Source organism: Phodopus roborovskii, unplaced genomic scaffold (assembly GCF_943737965.1).
Source record: "Phodopus roborovskii unplaced genomic scaffold, PHOROB, whole genome shotgun sequence".
NCBI lineage: Eukaryota > Metazoa > Chordata > Mammalia > Rodentia > Cricetidae > Phodopus > Phodopus roborovskii.
This window is the reverse complement of record NW_026126410.1, coordinates 28,278,587-28,302,855: the sequence shown is the minus strand read 5'-3', so window position 1 is coordinate 28,302,855 and position 24,269 is coordinate 28,278,587. Positions and strand designations below refer to the sequence as shown.

Genomic DNA, 24,269 nt, shown 5'->3' with positions numbered 1-24,269 from the left:
TTATTAAATTAGTTGCTTTATAAAACATTGCATGTCATAATTGTTAACATAACAATTTAGCAAACTGTAGTTAACTGGTGTAGTTTGCTGAGCATGTTTTATAAAGAAAAGGAAATGCCAAAACCCTGTTAAGTTTTTCCATTGCAGCCTAGAAGAACAAGATTTGTTTCTCAGACACTTGAATCAGGCAAATAGAAACAGATCCCTCCCCCATCTGAAGTCCTCCATCAATAGAAATAGCTGATAAATAACTAGACCATCAATGCACTGGAACGTCCACCACTTGCACTGTAATAATGGAGAGATTTACCTTCTTCAGCTTCAAAGGTGAAGGGTTTTGGTCATTTAAATCTTAAGTATCAAACTAATATTTTTCAGCCACAGTATCTTCACTATGATAAAAGCAGTCTTCTTCACAACATGTTTTAAATATCCTCAGCTCAATTTTAAGACAAAGCAATTTTAATATTAGGTGCATCCCACATGCCTTTGCTTGCTCCAAACAAACTGCTTTTCTTGACAAGTTATGAAATAGTTAAAGGAGGTATGGTTAAGGCTGTATTACTGAATAGTGCTGGTAAATACTACACATTTTTATTTATTTATTTATTTTTTGTCATGTTGCAACCTTTGTTTCCAATTTAGTGATAGCTGCTATGGAATCAGATAGCAACAATGATAACATTATTAGGCTTGTTTTGTTTTTAAACTATGATTTAGTAGCAACTGAGGTTCACAATTTTAACCCCTTGGCAACAAGATCCAAGTTCCCTCATTTGCTCATTAGCTCCTGAGTGTCAAGTGGTTAAATATCCAGCATAAAAGATACTGCACTTCTGATTTTAGCATTTGGCAGAACTAAAAGGAAAAGAAGTTGTGCTACATGTTGAAGGGATTTTGGGCAACAGAAAGAAGATATCAGAAGATAAAACATCACATGAAGTCTTCATAGTATTGTACATATCCTCCATCATATCCACCATAATCAGTCAGATCATCTTTCATGGTGGCCTTTAATCCCCCTCCAGGAACCACGCCTTTCTTCTTCTTTTTGGCTTTGCTTTGCTTGCTTCTGTTTTTCACTGCAAAGCACAGTCAATGAATTGGTTATCTTTTTCAAGTCATCAGTTTCCAATGAAATACAGACATCTCAAACTAAAGCTTCCAAAAAAACTGGCATAATATATTGATTTTTCATACTGTGTAATTTTATCTTTTAGTATCTTTCCAAACTCTGTGAAGTCATCTCTTGAAGATGGGTTCATAGCATCTATTCCATAACCTGTATTATTAACACCAAAGTTTCTTTTGTTAATTCAAGGTCTGATTCTTCCTGTAGCTTCTTTAGCCGAAGTTTATCTGCTAATTGCTCTTCAGGTGTTAGTACTTTAGGTTCTTCAAGTTCTTCTAACCTCTTTCTAATTTCTTCTTGCGTTTTCTTCTGTTGCCATTCTTTCTCTTTTATCTTTTCTGATATTTTTTTCTGATATTTTTACTTCTGCTTCATCTTTATTTTCATCATAATCATCATCCCAATTATCCTTCACGTCCTCGTCCTTGTCCTCGCCCTCCCAGCGGTCCCCACCAGCCATGCTGCTGCCCACGACCTTCCACATTGGGTCCTCCACAGAGAATGTGTCCGCATCCCAGGAGTCTGAGTCCCCGCTGCAGCCGCCTCTAACTCGAGACACGGATGAGCATTGCTTTTCAAGTTTTTGATGAACTTTAGAGGGCTAAGTTATGTGCTATAGGTATGACAAAATGTAATGTAGAAATAAATTGTATAAATCACACTAATGACTTTAGATTTTAGTTTGTTTTTACTTGGGATGAAAGTATAAATAATTGAATAGCAATGACATGAGGAGTACAGAAAAAAGAAGCAGAAGCATTTGTTTGAAAATATGTTTAATAGCAGTAGTAAAACCACAAATCAGTGCTGAAATGAATACAATTAAACAAGATGAAAATATAAACTTTGCTCTTCTTAGAAATCTTAATTAATTTAAAACATTACTTTTCCCAATAATTTCTCTAGAATCAACTACTGTGGCTAAAATATGAACATTCTGTTTGTTAATTTTATAATTTATTTTTATGAACAATGGCTTAGATTAGGAAACATTTAAAAAGAGTCCTGTAAAAGTTAATTTCAAATTTTAATATATTCATAAATGAAGATTTTATGATATTTGGAATGGACTTATGCATAAAGATTGATTGAACAAGATGTGAAATTAAAACCATATACTTTTAATTAAGTTTACCATTGATTCTGTGTCACAATATCTGAATATTTTAATATTCCATAATTTTAATATTAGGCAAGGTCAATTTTCTTGATAGATTAATATTATAAATAAATCTCTATACTTAGTTTAAGCATATAATGTAATTTGAGTGAATAAGACAATTGTAAATATGCACTGAAAATATACATCTCTTTCTAGATATCATGGAGAAAGAAAGAAAAGTAATAGTGGAAGCACACACAGTGCTACAAAGAAAGAAAAAGGATATAACATTGTGTGCTCGTTGCAATTAAAACATATCATTGAAGAGTACTGGTTACATTTTTAAAACTTTATAAATTAGAAGAAATGTTTGAAGAGGAATTGTAAGAGAAAACTACTGTTACATTCAGAAATGAACAAAACAGCAAATCACATGCTTTTAAAAGAAAACCTAATATATCAAAATGTGCATGTTTATAACAAATTCAAACACAGTCATGGTAGGTTGGACACCATTTTTATTCTTTAAGGAAAGCAAAAAAGAATGGAGCAAGTCTAGCTGCCACTCTACTATGTTCAATCCCAAACTTCAGGCTGCAGAATCAGGAGGATTATAAGCTAAGAGTAGTCTGCACAATATATAATAAGTTCATGATCAACATAGATCATGTAGAGGAACACATGTCAGAATCAGAATAAAACAAATGTAAACTAACTACACTGTATACTAACAAGACAGTTAATTGCACCGAAATCCCATATACGCTTGTAGGTTCACAAAATATAAAAGGACATCTTCAGCAGATTTTTGTTTGTTTTTTTTAAATGAAGCATATAGACATGTTTCAAACTTTTAAAATTTTAATCATAATATTAAAAATTTATGTGATCAAAACAGTACTGAGGAACATACTTACAGAATGATGTCTAGTGCTGAACAGAGAAACCCTGTCTCAAAAAATAAAAAGGTAAAAAGTAAAAGAAACAGAATAATTTAAAAGTCACTTAAAGATGAAAAGCACAGAGAAACTGTGGATACTGTATGACATTATATTTATTGGCTTTGTATAGTTTGACTGCTGAGGAAATAACTGTTAAAGGAAATAGTACTGGATTAATTCAATTTATATATTTTAAAATACTTTGATTCAAAAATTTAAGTCCAAGGACAAGTTCCTGGGGAAAAGGATTTTTATTTTTGTTTCCACAGAAAATGAAAAGCTGTGGATTCCTTCCAGACTAACATGGTTTGATCAAGACAGACCCCCTGAAACAGCATCCCAGGTGATTCAACATTCAAAACAGTTGGGACATAGCAGCCTTGCAGACTACAGCCAAGATATCTGCATCTTCTTAGGATCCCCATGACAGCGCCCCCTACCAGCAGGAAGCAGTTTGGAAAGAACGATGCCCAAATTCCCAAATATTGTTTATGTTTTTTTTCCATTTAAATGGGATTAGTTATAAATGGTTAATGATCACAACCAATTATTTTTAAAGGTAAAAGGGGATTACGTTATAGATATGAATACTTCGTTTTGAAATGGATTTTCATTTATTGATACAATTTAAGGTCAATTTTGTGATATGTATATTTCTCCTCTTGTTTAGGTAGTGCGTAGAAATGTAATATATAATTCAATACAGATTATAGATAATACCTATGATAGTCAGATCTTATAGTTAAGTTAGTTAAGTTTTCTAGATATACAGACATGTATTTGAGATGAATAGGTATTCTTCAACTTTTCACAGACCTACAGAATATGACATTTAAAATGGTTTAGGGTTTTCTTGACAATGAGGCATAACTGCTCCTGGCAACACCACCTGCACAAGAAAGGAAGATGGAAGATGGACATCGAAGAAACATGTTATGAAATTACTTCCAATATGGCAAGACTAGCCATTTAGACAAGATACTGCACTTGTCTGGACTCATTGACTTTATGCTGTATAAAATGGGCATGCAGGACCCACAGAAAAGTGACTGCTGATTCAAGAAGAATATTGCTACAGAGTTCCTGCTTCATGGAAGAGTCTGCCAGACAGTATGCAGCACACAGAAAAAAATGACTGACAAACTTCCAATGCAGGTGGACAGTTTAAAGTTTCCTGCTTTGCTGAGGAGTCTGCCAGACATTTTATGGCCTATAGGCTGAAGATGGGACATTACAGAAGAACTCTGGGTGACTGACCAGGGTAGTTGCCTCTGTCATTTCTGGAGTTTATATATTATCCTTCTGTGGTCTTTGAAGGACTTGAAGACAGATAGTTTTGGTTATAGTTTTCCTTAGTTAGGATTAAAAGATAAGTTACATATAGGACTTTAGACTCACAAAGATAGACTAGATGATGGAATATTTTCTTAAATCTTACTAAATGTTAATGGACTAAATATTGTTAACTGTGATTCTTATTTTATAACTGTTAAATGATATATTTTGCTGTACTAAGGTTAAAACCCATCTTTTTATTTTAGACAGAATAGAGGAGATGATGGGAGATGTAATTCTGTAAATATGTTTCTCATATTGGTTTATGAATAAAGCACTGTTGGCCAATAGGAAAGCAAGATAGGTGGGACTAGGAGACAAGGAGGAAAGAGGAAGTAGTAAGGAGGAGTCAGCATGTAGAGACCGAAGAGAACAGAGGTCTTAGCCCCAGTCTCCAGTAAGATGAGACCATGTGGAAATACTTAGATTAATAGAAATGGGTAATAATTAAGACAAAGCTAGCCCATAAGAAACTAGTACCTGGCCAACAAGGTTATATCAAATACAGAGTTTCTGTGTGTTAACTGGGGCTGGCACCATGGTGGGTCCAGGCTGGCAGGAAAAACCTTACTGGTAACACAGTACTGATTAATCTTTTAAAGAGGCATTTTTGTATTAAAAGAATAAAAGATTGCATCATGTTTAGTTCCATCCTTTAAATAATAATCCTTTATTTGATCCAGCAAATGAGCATAGATTCTTGCCACAAAGAACTCTGGTAACTAAAACTCATGGGCACACTAACAAAGGCAAAACCCACAAACCAAAATGACACCATTGCCAAGGTAACCTTGTAGCATTTATTTTGATTATTCATTCAAGAGATATTTTGGACCTTCATGTGTGCCATGCAAAATTGAGGAGTATATGACTTTTCCAGGTATTATGGGTAAAATCAGGACAAGGTGGCATTCATTAGTCACTTCACAGTAATTGGAATGTGTGTCTCCAGTATGGGTGAGTGCACCCAATATTTTCATAGATGTTGGCCTTCCTTTTGTAGAATTAAATGTACATGACAGGAAAATAATGCCTGATAGTCAGGTGGGAGTCCAAAGGCCCTCCCCATATCATCTGTGTGAGAGTGAATGTCAACAGTCTACAAGGAAGAGGAGAGGTTTAATTTTTGCCCAGCTTCTGCAGTAGATCTATAGAATGATTTTCTGTCCCACTCTGCTCAATCATAAGAGGCTAGCAGCAGCATCAATAACCTCCAAAGTCTCTGATCATTATGGCCATTCCCATACAGAAAGACACAAAGTTGGCCTTAAAGTGCAGAAGGAGAAAATGAGGCTCCATACTTGCAGCCATCATGGCCTGTGCCCTCCATCTGATATTTCAGGGTGATACTGAGCAAATGGAGTCAGTGATTTAACTTTACTCTCTTAAATTAATTTTGCATACTTTTATTTTTAAAGCAATATTGAAACTAAAATATATTTTGATTATAATTTCCCTGTTCCTCAAGTCTTAACACATCCTTATCCCCTTTCTAGACACCCAACTTTCAGGTCTCTCGCAAAAAATGAGACAAAATACAATAAAACTCACCCAAACCTAAAAAATTTCATTATTAAATGAGTGCTATGAGTGCTACAAAAGAAACACATTCCTCTGTTTTCAAATACCAGATAACACACACACACACACATACACACATGTGTTTCTCATGTGCATGTACACACACAGAAACACATATATTGCATATATGCATACATGTATATAAATTAAATCAAACATACCAGCATTGAGGGGAATAACAGCTTTTCCAGACAAATTGACTAACAAACAAAATACAACTTAACAGCAGGAACCATACCCTAGTTTCCTATATTTTGAATGTTTTTTTTCTGTGTTAGGAATTCTAAGGACTAAATAATACCTGTAAATAATGACAAGCAATCTGGCAGACTTGAATTATAGTTAAAATCTTGTCAAGTTAATAAGAGGTGACAGGACAATATTACACTGCTAGACACAGTTTTATCATTGATTTCATAATTTGATTTCTTTTTGAACCATTGAGATCAAGTGAAATAGTTAGTGACAGTTTTTTTTTAATATCTCCTCTTCAGATATTGATCATATAATATAGACATTTAGTTCATTATTCCTGGCATTCAAAACAATCCTGAATATTTGCACAGCTGATTCATTTTTATATTCCCTGCAGTATTTTATCTATGCAAATTAACATTTCATATGCTTAGATAAACAAAACTTCTTACAAATAAACACATAAATATTCTTTTAGTCATGAAAGTTATAAGCATGACATTGAAAAGTAAGTGGAACAAATGCTTTAATATGAAATCACTTTCTATAAAAGTGGAGTTAATATTCAGTCAATATGTCTTCATCCATATTCATACTTCAGCTTTAAATAACTGTTCCAGGAGCAGGGTGTCATTGCAGTTGTTTGATTACACAGCTCATCTGCCTTCTTTCATTTCATGTGGCATTTTATAATGGAACACACATTTAAACTACATTTATATTAATTCCTACTGTTCATTAAGTGTATCACAGAAAATGATATGGCCAACCTTACACAAAACTTATATGTATCTTTTTCAATATTGAATCTTACTATACTTTTGATCTTTTAATATATGTCACCACTTCCTTCAGTTTATGAATGATAAACTATCCAACATGATTAAAGACTTGCTATATGTTCAGTGTAATTGTAGTGATAACTTTAATGTAGCTGGAATACACCATCAAGTTCTCCACTCAAAATTAACACTTAGCACAATCTCTCTCTCTCTCTCTCTCTCTCTCTCTCTCTCTCTCTCTCTCCCCTTTCTCTCTCTCTCTCTCTCTCTCTATATATATATATATATATATATACATTTATATATGTATATATATGAGAAAGTACAGTATTTTCCAGTTTTCTTTAGCAAATCTCTAACCTTCAATCAATTATAACATCTTAAAAGAGTGAGATTTCACCACACAACACCACACAACAACATTTAAAAGATGAATATCTTTTAAAAATGCATTTTTATCAAGTCATTATGAATTGGTAGGCATCATAATATACTGTTTCAACCTGTCATGACTTGTACATTTGTTTTCTAAAAAATAACAATAAATTCAAAATGGAGTGTTATCCGGCAGACAATGTGTTTATAATGTGGTTAGATTTAGTTTTAATGTAAGATTTAATTTTGGATGACCTGGATCTCATGGAAAGATGATTAAATAAAAGACATTCGACCTTTCTGTCTATTATCTCTCCCGAAGTACTTAGGAGTTCAAAGGTCCATTAGCTCTTTTTTGGCCTAGTATATTGGCTTGTCTCAGTAATTTATCAAGGAACATCCAAGTAGCTAGCAGTTTATGAAATACATGAGATGATAAAAATGCTATCTCCCTACAGGATCTTAGGTTTACACATATACAATATAGTAAATTGTTATTACAGACATGAGACAGAGTGTTGAGAAATGGCAAAAGAATTCAAATTTAGTGAGTGTACAAACTAAATATTGCCTGGTATTTGGCTGCCCAAGGATGTAGCATTTTCATTGTAGATTCTTTCCTTGTATTCACTGTCTATTGAGGAATGTCTAATGACAAGACATCCCTACCTAAGATAATTTTAAAAATTATTTATGTGAAATCTTTGTGATTCTCTGTTTAAGATTAAAAAAAAAACAAAATATGGAATCAAAACAAAGAGAAATAAATGTTTGTATGAAGCCTCCATGCAATGAATTAATACAAATTACAACAATGATGAATGTTTATCATGGTGAATTAAAGTATGGGACAAAGACAAAAGAGAAGATACAAATACAGATAAAAAGAAGTGAAGACAGGATTTTACAATTTCTTAGAAAGTGATGAGAAAGCTAAATATGACAAAAGATTTAAAAACAAGTGTTATGCAGTATTAAATTTTATATTTATTTTGTGTGTTTTTGTGTTTTTGACTGTTTCTATATGAGTGTTTGTGTGTGTGTGTGTGTGTGTGTGTGTGTGTGTGTGTGTGTGTGTATGGATGTGTGTCTCACTCTGTAGAATGTATAAGCATGTAATTGTGTTTATTATATATAGCATGTGTAAGATACATATATATGTGCATGTGGGAGGTATGTTTATATGTGTGTGTATGTGTGTGTGTGTGTGTGTGTGTGTGTGTGTGTGTGTGTGTGTGCATGTGTGTAGATGCAGAACCAAAACACTCACATGGAGGACAGGTAAAAACATTTCTCTTCTAAAATGTGGGTGCTTGGGAAACAGTTCAGGGTTTCATTTGGCAGCATGTACCTCCTTCTGGTCTCTCTAGTAAGAAGCTTTCTTCCTTCCTCCTTCCCTACTTCCCTCCCTTCTTCCCTTCCTCCCTCTCTCCCTTCTTCACACCTTCTCTCTTTCCCTTCTTCCCTCCTTTTGTATTTGAAGAAGGGTTACATGAATGCCATAACATCCAATTGGAAGTTATAAAACATTTTCCTTTATGGGAGTACCTTCTTCCATTCCAAAGCGTGGGTCCAGTGGATCCAATATGGTTGTTGGACTAGGCATCAATCACTTTTGCCAACTGAGCATTTCAACAAACCTTACATAATATGTTTTTATGGAACCATGAATGAATCATTCTCAGTACTTGTATGAGTCATTTTAATAACACTTCAAAGTCTGTGAGCCTAGCATAGTAAAGTTCTGATGATTCTAGAGTGCTGGGATTAAAGGCATGCGCCACTATATCTAGCTACTCTATTTCTTTTCTAACCACTTTATTCCTTTTCCTTTCTCTCCAAAGCTTTCATATATTTTTAAAGACACTCTAAGACCTTTAGAGGATTTTCTTCATCTGAATCAGTCTTTACTATATATTGCTATCCTTTTCTGATGACCTGAGTCATATCTGCTAAACAGCATTAATAAGATTAAAGCATTGGCAGGCCTATTGAGGTTAAATAAAGATCAGGATAAACAAACAGGCCAAATAGATGTTTATTCAGGGAGAAATAACTTACAACCTAGATAGGTGAATACCAGCAATTTCCACCGCATGTTTTCCTGTCTGAATCCCGCCAGCAAGAGAGCCTCGCTCTACCTCCGACCTCCTTCCACAGGTCACTTCCACCCATGGCTCCACCCCACAATGGGCATGGTCAGTGCCATAGAAGGAGACAAAGTAAATATCTCACTACAATTCCCCTTTTAGTATAAAGAAAAGATTTAGGCTTGATACAAAACTATATACAAAACAGTGAATAACAAGTGATCTCTAAGAAAAGGAAAATCGAGAACAAAATGACCTACATATCTAGGCCTAGGGTGAAGGCACAACGGAGTTTACAATAGAGTTGTCCTAAGCTGGAAAACATAAGTCTATTACCTAATATATCTAACTAGGAAGAGAGAATAGTAGTTGTGATAGTTTAATCTTCAACCTCATCAAGACCTGAGAAGGAAAATAATGATACTAGGGTAGACAGGAAGTGCAGATGGGCAACTTCCAAAAGGTTCAGCAAGGACAGAAACAGCAAGTTACTTGAACAGTCACCCTAGGTCTCAAAGCAATGTTGGTACACCCAGTTTTGGCTAAGGCCAAGAGAACTTGACAGACCACAACAACCGCAAGGAGATAGAAAGGCTGTCTTACCCTGACTTAGCAAGGTCCAGCAGTCTTCTATATTTGTCTCCTGTAAGCACATAGGACTGCATGTCCAAATCAGTGGTCAACATGGGGGCAGTTCTTTGCCCAAGAGGCCATTAGCTGAGGCGGGAATGAACTCCAGCAGGAGCAACAACAGTGTCCAACATATTTTCGGGAAAGTGCACGGTGCTGTCAGGAGAAACAGTGTGTCATGTCAATGGAGTACTAATATTAAAACATTTAAATGCCATGTTCTGCATGTCTATGAAGTGATTGAAGATTAAGCATCTTATCTGACTAATCTCATCAGTACAGAAAACATGAGTGAAGATAATCTGCAGTACTCAGGAACTTAGTTAAAAAACTGAGTAAAACTTCCCTGAGTAAAGCAGGAACAAATACCTAAACAATATAACTATATATATATATATATATATAAATACATATAGATCCCTACAATAGAGGTAGAGTAGAAATGTCAAGACAAGAGGTAGAACTATAAAGGGCAACATGATAAATATCCCAATTTGTATCAATATACAAAATGTCTTGAATAAAAGAAAAGTATACATACATAGAATAGGGCAAGAATAAATGTACATAAATTGTATCAATATACAAATATAGTAAAAAAAAAATGTGCATAAAACATCATAAATGGAAAGATTTCACACAACATAACAAAATATAAACTTAACTTTACATAGCTTACCACATATAAGAATATATAACAATGTAAGTTGTAAAATACTATTATCTCACTCTTACTCAAATTCACAAGAAAATAGGCTAATCTACCTATAGCCCATCTAAACCATACCTTTCTCCACCATACCCTATTCCTGTCTAAAAGATAAACCCGAGTGTAAGCATCACCTTCCATACTCTACCCTAAGTAACTAAAACCAACCCAAAGAAGATGACTATTATCCCAAAATTCCAAGGGTAGGGAAAGGGGGCATCGTTATCACCAACCTAGACAGATGAACACCAGCAAGTTCCACTGGATGCTTTCCTGTCCAAGTCCTGCCAACAAGACAGTGTTCCCTGGCTCTTCCTCTGATCTCCTTCCACAGGTCAATTCGGCCCATGGCTCCACCCCCCAATGGGCATGGTCAGTGCCACAGAAGGAGACAAAGTAAATTTCTCACTACACTGGCCCCATTCTTTGGATTTCTGAGAATCTACTGTCATGCTTATTGCAACAACTCTGCCGAGTTTCTATGTATATGCTACCACCAAGAATCTCTTTTTAAGCCTTTGTCAGGTTTTACATGAAAATTCTCACCCCATGTCTGGGGCCCATTTTGTAGATGGAGTTTCTGCTCCACCTAGTTCCTTTGACCTTCAGTCCCAGATAAATACACAGAGACATTTATTAATTGTATACCATTTGCCACATGGCTTAGGCTTCTTACTGGTAAGCTCTCTCTTAATTATTAACCAATTTCTATCAAACTATGTATTCTCCCAAGGCAGTGGCTTACCTGTAATCTGGAATGTTACTCCTTCTTTGGAAGCACCGAGTCTCTGTGGCATCTTCTCTCTGTATCCTTTACCCAGGATTCTCCTCACCTGGTATCCTAGCCTATTCTTTCTGCCTGGCTAATCAGTGTTTTATTCATCAACTAATAAGTGAAACATATATATATAGGAGGACATCCCCCATCAATAACAAGTACCTATACCATGTTGGAAAGAAATAGCATATAGCATCCTATAGTTTGAAAATCAGTATATCCCCAGTAACTAATCATTAATCAACCACAATTAAAAAGAAAGCTTCTGGAAAATTTCTACACTCATATATTGAGAAGCAGTTATTGGGGTTATGCTATATGCCATTCCTACTTTTATGGGCCTGATGTGATAACTCCTCTTTAAGCTCTTACTTTCCACCAGAGGACCTGGTAGAGAATAATTGAATCAAGAATTTAGAAATCTGTCCTCTCCTTGCACATTTAAGTGCAATTTTGTATATCTTTGTCTTCATCTACATTTGATATTCATCAGCTATGAAGTCAAACTAGTGATGGTATTATATTTCATTAGTTATACATGTGTCACTTTTGTTCACAAAATTATAATATACTATTAATTGGATCATCTGGCAAATTAATTTAGATTAGACACTGGATTAAGTTTTACAAATGCAAGTGCTTGAAAATCAACCTAAAATTACTGTTAGCTGGATGTTTAAAATATAAAATAATGTCCATTGTAAATTCATAAATGTTTCTACAAAAGAAATTATTGCCAGAGGTACTGTAATCAAATAAAATACATTGAAGAGTGATTATAGAAAGTATTATTTTGTAAAAATAAGAAATAATAACCATTTTATTAAATACTTATTTATTAAAGTAAAATTAGTAAAGAATTCTTATGTTGAAATTCATATGTTGGGAAATGGAGTTCTATAATGAAACACTGCTATGATATTTTGTAAAATTAATTTCACTGAATTCAAAATGATTTCATTTATTTTCGGGGGGAGAATGACAATAAAAATATCTTAAGGCATGCTTGATCATTCTTTCTCAAACAACTGGTTCTTCAAACTATGAAACAGAACTTTCAATATATTTTAAATTATGCTTGGGTAATCTTAAAAACACACCGATCCAACATGCAGCATAGATGCTTTTATCCAAAGAGTTTAAACTCAATCTGTGAAAGCTTATTTATCAATGAAGAAAGACATTAAAATGAAGCTTTATTGTGTTTTGCTTAATTTTACTGAAGGTGAGCATTCATTTGTAGAAGTGAAAATTTACTTTTCTGACATAAGAGTCCTTTATGTCAAGGTAATCTTCTGAGGTGCTTATGCCAGATTCATAATGAAATAATTCTATTGGGCTCATAAGGATTCTCAAATAAACTTCAGATTAGGCAAAGCCTAGGAAGTGTCTGACAGTATTAATCTACACATCTAATATACATGATGCTAACTCTTTCAATAAAGCATTTCTGTTTTAAATATACCCTCTTTGCATAGCCTAAAAATAGAGGTGACCAGGCAAGTCTCTTTTAGTTTGTTTTTAAAAGTTTAAATGATTGATAATAACTGACAGAAAAAACAAGTAAGCTCAATGAAAATTTTCTGAAAAGTAGTAATGTGACAGATTTGATGCCTATGGTAAATTAATCTGCTGCATTTTTCAGTGGTTTCTTTTTTTCTTCTTCACATTTTTAACATCAAGGGTTCAGCATCCTTCTGTGTTATAATGGTCAATTCCTATATTTCATTATTTTTCTCTTTGGAACTTATAAAAATACATAGTTAACTTGGAGCAAGTCAAACTTAGTCAATTTTGACTACTTATTCTCCCATTTGAATAAATATTACTTATATTTTTATAAATAACACTATTTAAATAAAGTATTTAACTTACTTTAAGGAATTCAACAAACTTTATAGCTGGTAAATTTTATAACATAAAGTGAAACTCCTTTTCTCAAATTGCCTTAATTTTATCTTATTTTATTTTCATTCTTATAATCATTATTTATCTATTTAAATTTGAAACAAGGTTTGTTTTACATGTCAATCCCAGTTACTTCACCTTCCAAACCTTCCTTATCATCCCAACCAAACCCCAGCCCATTCCCTTTCTGTTCCCCAGGGAGGGTGAGGTCTTCCATGGGGAGACTTCAATGTCTGTCATATCATTTGGGGCAGGGGCTAGGCCCTTCCCCATGTGTATAGGATGAGAAAGTATCCCTCTATGTTGGATGAGCTTGCCTTCATTTTAATTGCAGAGCAGTTGAACACCAAATTGAAACAGAATCAAAGGGATATTATTATGTTTCCTTCATGATTTCTTGATGTGGAAATCCTATGTTCTACAAAGTGAAGTTAGTCTTCAAACAAACAAACAAACAAACAAATAAGGATAAGAAACAACAATTAAAAACAATTTGCATGAGATACATTAGAAATAGAACTTACTGTTTCATTTTAGTTTGTACTGGGTTTCTTTCTAAAAATGACAGTGAGGGATGGTTGTCCTTATTACAGAGACTTGGATAGTCAAAAACTATTTTTTATGGGGAAACATGGTCTGTTTTATTGTCTAATTTTAAATTTTGTTAGGGTTTTTTTATTTTTACAAGTTTTCAGTCAATGACTCTGTACTTCCATCATTTTAACATGTTTTTAATATGTTATTTGTGAACATATTTTGCATTATTAGCTCAGATGTTACTAAAGTTGAAAATGACTGAAAGTACTGTATCTCAAGTGTCTATGACTTGTATTTTCTAGTATTCATGAGGCTCTAAGTTTAATTGTCAGTTGTATGAAAAATTTTTGAATGTTAACAAACTCTGTGTAAGAACATTATTTTCAATTACACAATGAATGATTTCTCCTGACAACTTTTTGATAATTTTATTATAATATGAAAGCAAATTTTGAAATAATATTCAGTCTATTCATTGGAGAATTTATTATAATGAATATATTGAATATTTTTTCTAAGTCACACATTTTTAATCTCTGATCATTTCTATAGTCAACTTTCTATTTTTTTCTTACTTTTAAACTAAATTTAAGATTTCAATTTCATTACACTCTTGCATTCCCTCTTCTCCCTCCCAATTCTCCCATTTAATCTTTTGCTCTATAAAATCCTTGATAACTTTTTCCTTTAACTAGTGTTGTATGCATGTATGTATGTGAAAAACAGAAGCTATTCTGTGTAATGATACTTGAGGACGTCTAAACTGACAGACATGTCCAAGTACAGAGGTAAAAGAAGGTAATACACAATCCTACACAAATAATATATCTAAGGAGTAAGGTTTTTCCTCCCGCCGCCAGTCTTGTCCCGCCGCCACGCCAGCCCCAATTAACACACAGAGACTCTGTATTTGATATAATCCTGTTGGCCTGTTACTACTTTCTTATCAGCTAGCTCTGTCTTAATTATTAAACCATTTCTATGTATTTCCACGTGGTCTTACCAAGAGTGGAGGGATGGTGGTTCTGTTCTCTCCAGACTCTCCATCTTGACCCTCTTTACTACTTTCTATTTCCTCCTTGTTTCCTAGTCTCTCCTATCTTCCTTTTCTATTGACCAACAGTGCTTTATTATTTAACCAGCATGAGAAACATTTACAGAATGACATCTCCCATCAAATATAGGCAAATAAAGAATTTTGGTATCTATGAAATATTTTCCTCAAGGAAGATCATAGAAATTGTTTGTAAAATACCAATGGTCATCACTGACACTAAGCTTCCATGTGGTAATGTTTTTGATGAATGTCTTAGTTACTTTGCTATTGCTGTGATAGTGCATTATCCCAAATGCACATTTAAAGAAGATACAGTTTATTTGGAGTTTGCTGTTTCTTAAGATAAACCAATGACCAATGGCCATCATGGTGGAAAGCATAGCATCATGCAGGTGAGATTGTGCTTGAGCAGTTACTAAAAGTTTAAATATTGATTTCTTTATCTTTGAATATAATACTACAATGAAATTTAAAATATTTATTTATAAGATCTACTCTTAGTGCTACAAAAGAAGAAATGTAGGTGCTGATCTACTGGCCACTGTTGATGGTAGCATGAATCTCAGAAAGTAGAACATTGAAGTAAGGTGGACTAATGTCTTATGCAATGGCCAACTTTATTTAGAGCATCAAAAAATGTATATTATAAGGACTAAGGAAAAAAATCACATAACTAAGGTGTTCAGTCTCAACGACAAGACATACATGTCAAAAAGTTGTTTTTCCATAGAGACATATGAATTAAAAACAGCTGAATAAAGACACTCCAAAATACATTCCAAAACCAGTTTTGAAGAAAGTGAGGTTACCAGCCTCTTGTCTTATATTCTTGTAGTTTCTGACAAGCACCCAAAATTCTCACATGATTTGGTACTTGAACTGTATTCAAACACTGAACAAGAACACTGTGGTATAACAAACACCCAGGAATACTGACAAAGTAAATCCGTGTATGCTTAGGATAAACACCACACCTCCAACAAATAAAATAACTTCATTATTGAAACAAAAAGTTAACAATATGGAAATTTATGCATTCATAGATTGTACACCTTTCTAATTTAGCTCTATACTTATATGAAAATCTGTGTGTATGTGTGTGTGTGTGTGTGTGTGTGTGTGTGTGTGTTTTGAGTGACATAGCTTCAAAGACTTATTTCCAAAACATAGAAAATTAAACTCTTCTTTGTTTATTAAACAATATATAAATTATATAAAAAATATAAAGAATTTTACTTTAAGATAATATTAGGAACATGAAAAGTAGATATCTTTTTTCAGCAATATTGTTTCAAATATTCAATATAACTTTGCAAATTATGCTTTGAGTATTTAAAAAGTCTTGCTGTGTAGGCAAGTAATTCACTCTATAGCCTAGGTTTTTGTTGAACTATAAACACGTGATGGTCTTTCCTTAGCATCATGGGATTACAACATCCAAAAAGGAATATGTTTTCATTAGAAAAACACAGGTTTATTAATGAAATTATCATAAGCAAACATCTTGATCACATTTAAGTGAAAAGATAATAATATGGAAACTATACAATATTGTTGTGTGGATTAAAATATGGTACGCATGGAGTTGGAGAAAGCTCAATGGTTAGGAACTTGATCTGTTCTCCCAGAGGTCCAGGATGCAATTTCCACAACCAAAGTGGAGCTCACAATTCTTTGTAAGACCAGTTCCAGGCAGTCTGTTGTGTTTCAGGCACAGCATGAATGTGATGCATAGTCATACAACCAGGTAAACAGTCACAGAAATTAAATGAAAATAAATTATCAAACAAATAAATAAATACATAAATAAATAAATACTAAGTTCAAGGTAGAAAGGATGGTCAAAGTTTTTCTTTGAAAAAATATGTACTCTTTTGGCCAATAGAGTGAAATGCATGATTTTTGTTAGTATTGGATATTTTGTCATTATGATTATTTCAAATTCAAATTCTGAATTGGCTTTTTTGAATCAAAGATGTGCATCTTTCAAATTGTAGAGGATTCAATGGCATTTAACCTATTTTTTTATTTATTGTCCTAAATATTTGATCATTCGTATATCCAGAGTTGATTTAATGATTATTATTTAAGGAGATTGGTTTGGTTGCCTCTAAGGATCAATATATATTAATAAATTTGTTATAGTTGCTTATGTTCAGTTTTTCTGTGGATGTATGTCTTCAAATATTTTCTATAAGAAATATTGTTACTACCTTGTGTGAATAAATATTATTTCTAGATTATATATTAAGATGATATTGACATTATATTTAAAGGCTATCAAACAGTTAAAGCAAATATATCATTTTTCATTCTTTACAGTAACTGAGAACATATCAACAAAGATATGCATGGCTGATAAAAATTTATTCATTAATTTCTAGAAATAACATTTTATGAGATTATTAGTAAAAGTTTATAGAAACACCTTGCATTAAAACTCTAAAAATATGTCTTTTACCAAAAGATAATAGGTAGTTCAGAGTTATGTCTAAGTTGAGGGAATGTACTTTTGTTTACCTAAGCAGGTCTAATTTTGTTGGTATTTATGCTATTTCTTAAAGAAATAAAACTTCACTATTTAATAAATTTAGTAGGGACTTGTCAAAAATATCCAAAGAACAAATTGCATGTTGTGATTTCATTAACAGATTAGAGAGCACTAAAGAAGCAATAATCACAACATTTTTTCTTCACCATAGTGCTACATTCATGAAAGGAAGTAATTCAAATAGGTTTTAAATAAAATATGTTCCAATATATTGAACAATTGATTTTTTTCAGAATTTATAGGTTATTATTTAACTCTTAGAGGGTTTTCACTATAAACGTGAGAGTTTATTATTTATGAAATATAAACAAATATTATTTGTATAATTTATAAGCATTGGATAGCTTCAGGTATGTAGAAAATGAGTAGTGACATACATTACCATTGTGAGATGCATTTCTGATTATTAAGCAAACAATTTAAACAAATGATACTATTGGGATCAAATAATTCTGAAGCATATATGAATAATTTCTAAATGCTCATTGACAATGAAAGATTTAAATATCTAGAACATGAAACATTAGTAAGTCTTTTTTACGGTGTTGAGCATTGCTTACATTTTGTTTTCGTGTTTGCTTTTTGTTTTGTGAGAATTTTTAAAATATGTTATAATTTATACATAACCTTAGCAATAATGTCATTTTTAAATTCATGTTAATTTTTGTATTTAAAATCTTGCTTTATAGAAAATACATGCTAAATCATTTTGTAGCAATATTTATCAGGGTTACTGATCCAAATCCATGTTTATTAATACGTATTATCATTGAATAGAAAATTAGGAACACAGAGCATCATTGTATAACCCTAAACATCTCATATTTTTTTCATTAATCTTTCTCATGAGAAAATTCATTATCACTGTAAGAGAGTTCAAAAAACTTCACTAATTTTTCTCAATTCACATATTTTGGGAATTCTTATAAAAAGATCTTTAGATCAATCTTATATATGGGACAACTCAGAGTGTACTTGTCTTTCTAGTTTGTGATTTTGGAATTATTTTCTAGTTTAGTCACATTATAAATAGCTAGATACAAATTATTAATATTTTAAGGGATATTATGTTTTTAAAACAACTATGTGACAGTAATTAATGTGAAATCTCCAATTTATAAAGCATTAAAAAATATGCCTTCATTTGCACATTTACTTGACCTTACTGTAATTTTGTTTTCTTTCCATTTTGTATTTGAAACAAGAAAAATCCTAGCATAGATTTTGCAATTTGCAGGAATAAAATGCTCATTCCATGATTTAAAAACTCTCACATAAATTTGATCTATATGAAATATTGACAATTAACAAAAAATTGCACAAGATCACTTTTTTACTAAGAACAAACATGGAACAATCTGTCAAGTGATTTTTCACATGCAATTAGACTGAAAAATGATCAATTACTGAAAGACATATACCCTTCAATTTCTGGTGTCAATTATTTACTTAAGAAGAGAGCCATAGAATGGATTCTTGATAAGAATACAAGTCAACTGTTTTAATGAAGGACAGACTGTTGTTTTCATCTAAAGAAATATATGTTAGAGAATTGTTCATCATGCTGAAGGTAGATGCACATTTGCAAATCCTAAGATGAAATTTATAATGCATTAATGTGTTCCCATTAAGAATTACATAAATTTTCTAAAATAAAATACTCTCTCTCTCTCTCTCTCTCTCTATATATATATATATATATATATATATATATATATATATATATTCATTCAGAGGGTCAGGGCAAAACCATGTTGGCCCTCTACTTATAGCCTCAGTCTCTCTGCATCACTTGAGCATTGCTCCTGTTGATTTAGAGGCCCCTGTTTGGTTTGTTTCTTATTTTTGTTTCCTTTTTATGCATCATTCATGATCATGTTTTGGAACACTCAGCATTACCCTGAATAAGACCTATGACAATAAGTACTACTGTATTTTCCTAGTTGTGACAGAAGTGTTTTCATATTTTTCCTACTCAGTGTGATGATGAGTGTGAATCTTATTGTAGTACACTAAAGTACTAACATTTTTCTGTGGGGAGATGCCAACCTTTACCTACTATTATTTTCTGTCTTCTGAAACCATTGAGTGATTTTTATCTTTTACATGCTTTGTATGGCTTATGACATTTCTTGAGCTAGAAACCAAAACTGTTTTTTTTTTCCTTTTTTATTTTTTATTTTTACTTTATATATTGACTCGGATCCATTCTCCCCTTTCCCTTCCCTCACTCCCACCCTTTCATGGCCCCCAGCCACCCTCACTTCGCACCCACCCCATTCCACATGTAGGGTTATGAATTCCAGGAAGGGTAATCTAAATATGTCAAGTAATATGGTGTAGGGACTAGGCCTTCTCTCCTGTCTCTAGGTTAAGGGAGTATACCTCCATCAGGGATGTGCTCCCAAAGTCCTTATGTGCACCAGGGATAAACCCTGGTTCCATTGTCTGAGGTCCCTTACACTGCCCAGGTCTTCTAGTTGAGACCCATGTTCAGGGAGTTTGAGCCAGTCCCATGCTGGATTCCCTGCTATCAGTCTGTGGGCCAATTAACTCCCCCTTGTTCAGGTAAGCTGTCTGTATGTGTTTATGTATCCTGGTCATGTCATCCCTCTCTGCATCTGGATTCCAGTTCAGCTCAGTATTTAGTTGTGGGTGTCTCCCTCTGTTTCTATCAGCTACTGGATGAGGGTTCTATGATGGTGGATAAGTTAGTCATCGATGGCATCATCAGGGAAGGGCATTTATGGTAGCCTTTCCATTGTTGCTCACATTGTTAGTTGGGGTCAGTCTTGTAGGTCTCTGGATATTTCTCTAGCTTCAGTTATCTTTTCAAGCCTATAATGGCTCCCTCTTTTATGGTCCCCTCTCCCCCCATCTCTCTCTCACACACACATAAACTTTTCTCTCATCTATTCCTCCCCTGACAAATTCTTCTTGTCCCACGTTCTTTCCTCTTCTTTCCTTCCCTTTCTCCTAGTTCCCTCTGCACTCACTACTCCCACACTCCCCATATGCTGAGGAGATCTTTTCCCTTTTTCCTTCTGTGAGGGACCTTTTATGAATCTCATAGAATCCTCCTTGTATCCTAGTTTCTCTGGTGGTGTGAATTATAGGCTGGTGATCCTTTGCTCTATGCCTAAAATCCATATATGAGTAAGTGCATGCCATGTTCCTCTTTTTATGCTTGGGTTACCTCATTCAGGATTTTTTTTTCCAGTTCCATGCACTTGTAGGAGAATTTCCAGATTACTTTTTTTTTTGTATGTTTGTTTTTTGTTTTTTTTCCCCCCACAGAGTAGTATTCCATTGTATAAATGTGCCACATCATCATTATCCATTCTTCAGTTGAGGGGCATCTAGGCTTCTTCCAGGTACTTGTTATTGCAAATAATGCTGCTATGAACATAGTTGAGCAGATGTTTTTGTTGCACAGATGTGGATCATTTGGGTATATGTCTAAGGAGGGGATTGCCAGGTCCTGTGGTAGACACATGTTCCTGAGAACCACCATACTGATCTCCAAAATGGTTGTACAAGTTTGCACTCTCACCAGCAGTGGAGGAGTGTTCCCCTTTCTCCACATCCTCTCCAGTATAAGTTGTCATTGGCAATTCTAATTTTAGCCATTCTGGCAGCAGTAAGATGGTATCTCAGAGTTGTTTTGATTTGCATTTCCCTGATTGCTGAGGATGTTGACCACATTCTTAAATGTCTTTCAGCCTTTTTGATTTCCTCTATTGAGAGTTCTCTATTCAGTTTTATACACCATTTTTTAATGGGAATATTTGGTATTTTGTTGGCTGGTTTACTGTGTTCTTTGTATATTTTGGAGATCAGCCCTTTGTCAGATATAGGATTGGTGAAGGTCTTTTCCTAGTCTGTGGGCTGATGTTTGGTCTTGTTAACAGTGTCCTTTGCCTTAGAGAAGCTTATAGGTTTGAGGAGGTCTCATTTATTAACTGTCGATCTTAATGTCTGTGCTACTGTAGTTATGTTCAGGAAGCAGTCTCCTGTACCAATTTATTCAAGGGTACATCCTACTTTCTCTTCTAAGAGTCTCAGTGTGGCTGGATTTATGTTGAGGTCTTTGATCCATTTGGACTTGAGTTTTGTGCATGGTGATAGACATGGGTCTATCTTCAGTTTTCTACACACCATCATCAAGTTGTGCCAGCACCATTTTTGGAAGATGCTTTCCTGTTCCCATTTTAGACTTTAGCTGTTTTGTCAAAAATCAGGTGTTCGTAGGTGTGTGGGTTAATTTCAATTCAATCCCATTGGTCTACTTGTCTATTATTTTGCCAGTACTAGGTGGTTTTCAGGACTATAGCTCTGTAGTAGTGCTTAAAATCAGGGATGGTGATGCCTCCTGAAATTCTCTTTTTGAACATGGTTGTTTTGGCTATCCTGAATCTTTTTTTTTTTCATATAAAGTTGATTATTATCCTTTCAAGATTAGTGAATAATTGTGCTGGGATTTTAATGGGGGATTACATTGAATTAGTAGATTGCTTTTGGCAAGATTGCCACTTTTAGTATGTTTAGCCTATCTATCCGAAAGCATGGGAAATCTTTCCTTTTTTTCTGGTATCTTATTTAATTGCTTTCTTTAAAGACACCAAATTCTTATTATATAGGTCTTACACTTGTTTGGTAAGTGTTACCCCAAGATACATTATGGTGTTTGTGGCTATTGTAAAGGGTGATGATTCTCTGATCTCTTTCTCAGCCTCTTTGTCATCTGAATAAATAAGGCTATTGAGCTTTTTGTGTGTGTGTGTGTATCATGTATCCTGCTAGTTTGCTGAAGGTGTTTATCAGCTGTAGGTGTTCCCTGGTGGAATTTTTCTGGTTGCTTATGTAAACTATCATATCATTACCTAATAGTGAAAGTTTGAATTCTTCCTTTCAAGTTGTATCACCTTGATAACTGTTTGTTGTCTTATTGCTTTAGCTAGAACTTCAATTACAAGCAATGTATGATATTTTATAATTTTTGTTATTCATTTTATTGTTTTTTGGTTTTGTTAAAATTCTAAGTAGTTTATGAATAATTTTTTATCTCATGCTCATCAACGATATTCTTTATCTTTTGTGACTTCTTTGTCAGTATTTTATATTTCTTAACCCTCAGTTTTGATATATGCCTCCAAGTCCTCCAACTTCAGTCCTATGAAGTGGAATAGTTTGGCTATTAGATAATTAAAACTGTTTTTGCACATATATCACACCAGATTCTTCCTCAGACCATTAAAATATCACATGTGGTGAATTTATAACAACCCATCTTTATGACACATGCATTTTAGTGAGAGTTTCATAGTAGATAATTTTTAATATTTACTGCACACACAGGATTGAATTAAATATCTCCAGTAATTTTTTCCATATTGTGTAGTACTTAATTATTAAAATATACTGTGCAATATCATACCTGAAGTTTGAACCATGAACAATTACTAAGTTTTGTTGAACCAGACTTTCTTCTAGCCTAGTGTGGATTACTAAACTACAGGGTAAGGTGTTTGCAGACCCCTGCGTAAATGTTTGTGTTTTTTTATAAAGATCATTAAAATTCAGGTTTTTTAGGATTTTGGTAGGGATATCTAAGCCTTGAAATGTCTGTATTTCTTCTAGATTTTCTATTTTATTAACATATATTTAAAAAAATAATTCCTAAAAATGCTTTCTATCCCTGTTTCTTCAATTGTCATATCTCTTTGCTATGTCTCATTTTAATTAGTTCAGTCTTCTCCCTGCTCAAGTTTTGATATTCATAGTCACACTTTTCTAGCTTATGAAAGAATTTTTGTTTCTATCAACCTCCTTTTTAGTTCCCTGTGTTTTCCTTATTTCTAACATTATCTTCCTTATTTGTCTCCTATTGATTTGAGGTTTAGAATATTGTTGCTTTTCTATTTCCTTGATATTCCTTATTATAATATTTATTTCAAATCTTTCTGTTTTATGTCTGCTTTCATTGCTACAGACATTTCTCTGAAGTGACCTTGCTAAATCCAATGGGTTTCAGTATTTTCATGTGTCTCAAGACTTAATGAACAGCTGTTTAGTGAAAAGTGGTGTTCTTTGGTATGCTGTCCTAGAACATTTCTTCCAGACTATGCCTTTGGAAATTAATATTGTTAATGTATTGACTATCCATTTGAAAAACAGCATGGTGACCTACCATTAAAAAAAAACAGTATGTTTTTCTTACTCTGAAGATATATGTATTGACTTTTGTTTTTATTTATTTGAGGTAAGGAGATAATTGTTATTATTTAACTACAGAGTTTTTTCTTCAATTGATATATTTTAGTTGCTAAATTCATTGGCAAAATAGTCTCAGGAAAAGAAAGAGAGAGAAAGAGAGAGCAAAAAGTCATTGTCTTTTCCTAAACTCAATGCAATCCCTTAATTATAAGCCCTATAATATTAAAATCAAAAGCAAATCATATGCTTCCAACATGCAGGGAATGAGAATATGCATTATTATTTCAAAAAGGAGGAAAGGGAAAACAGTGAGTATTGTTAGTAGATACTAGATTCACATTCAGAGTGCA

At 33.4% G+C, this 24,269-nt stretch overlaps 1 pseudogene; it reads right to left on the bottom strand.

The window, feature by feature from the left end:
* Positions 1 to 926: 926 nt before the first annotated feature.
* Positions 927 to 24,269, bottom strand: part of LOC127220784 (eukaryotic translation initiation factor 3 subunit J-like) — a 71,666-nt pseudogene continuing 48,323 nt past the window's right edge.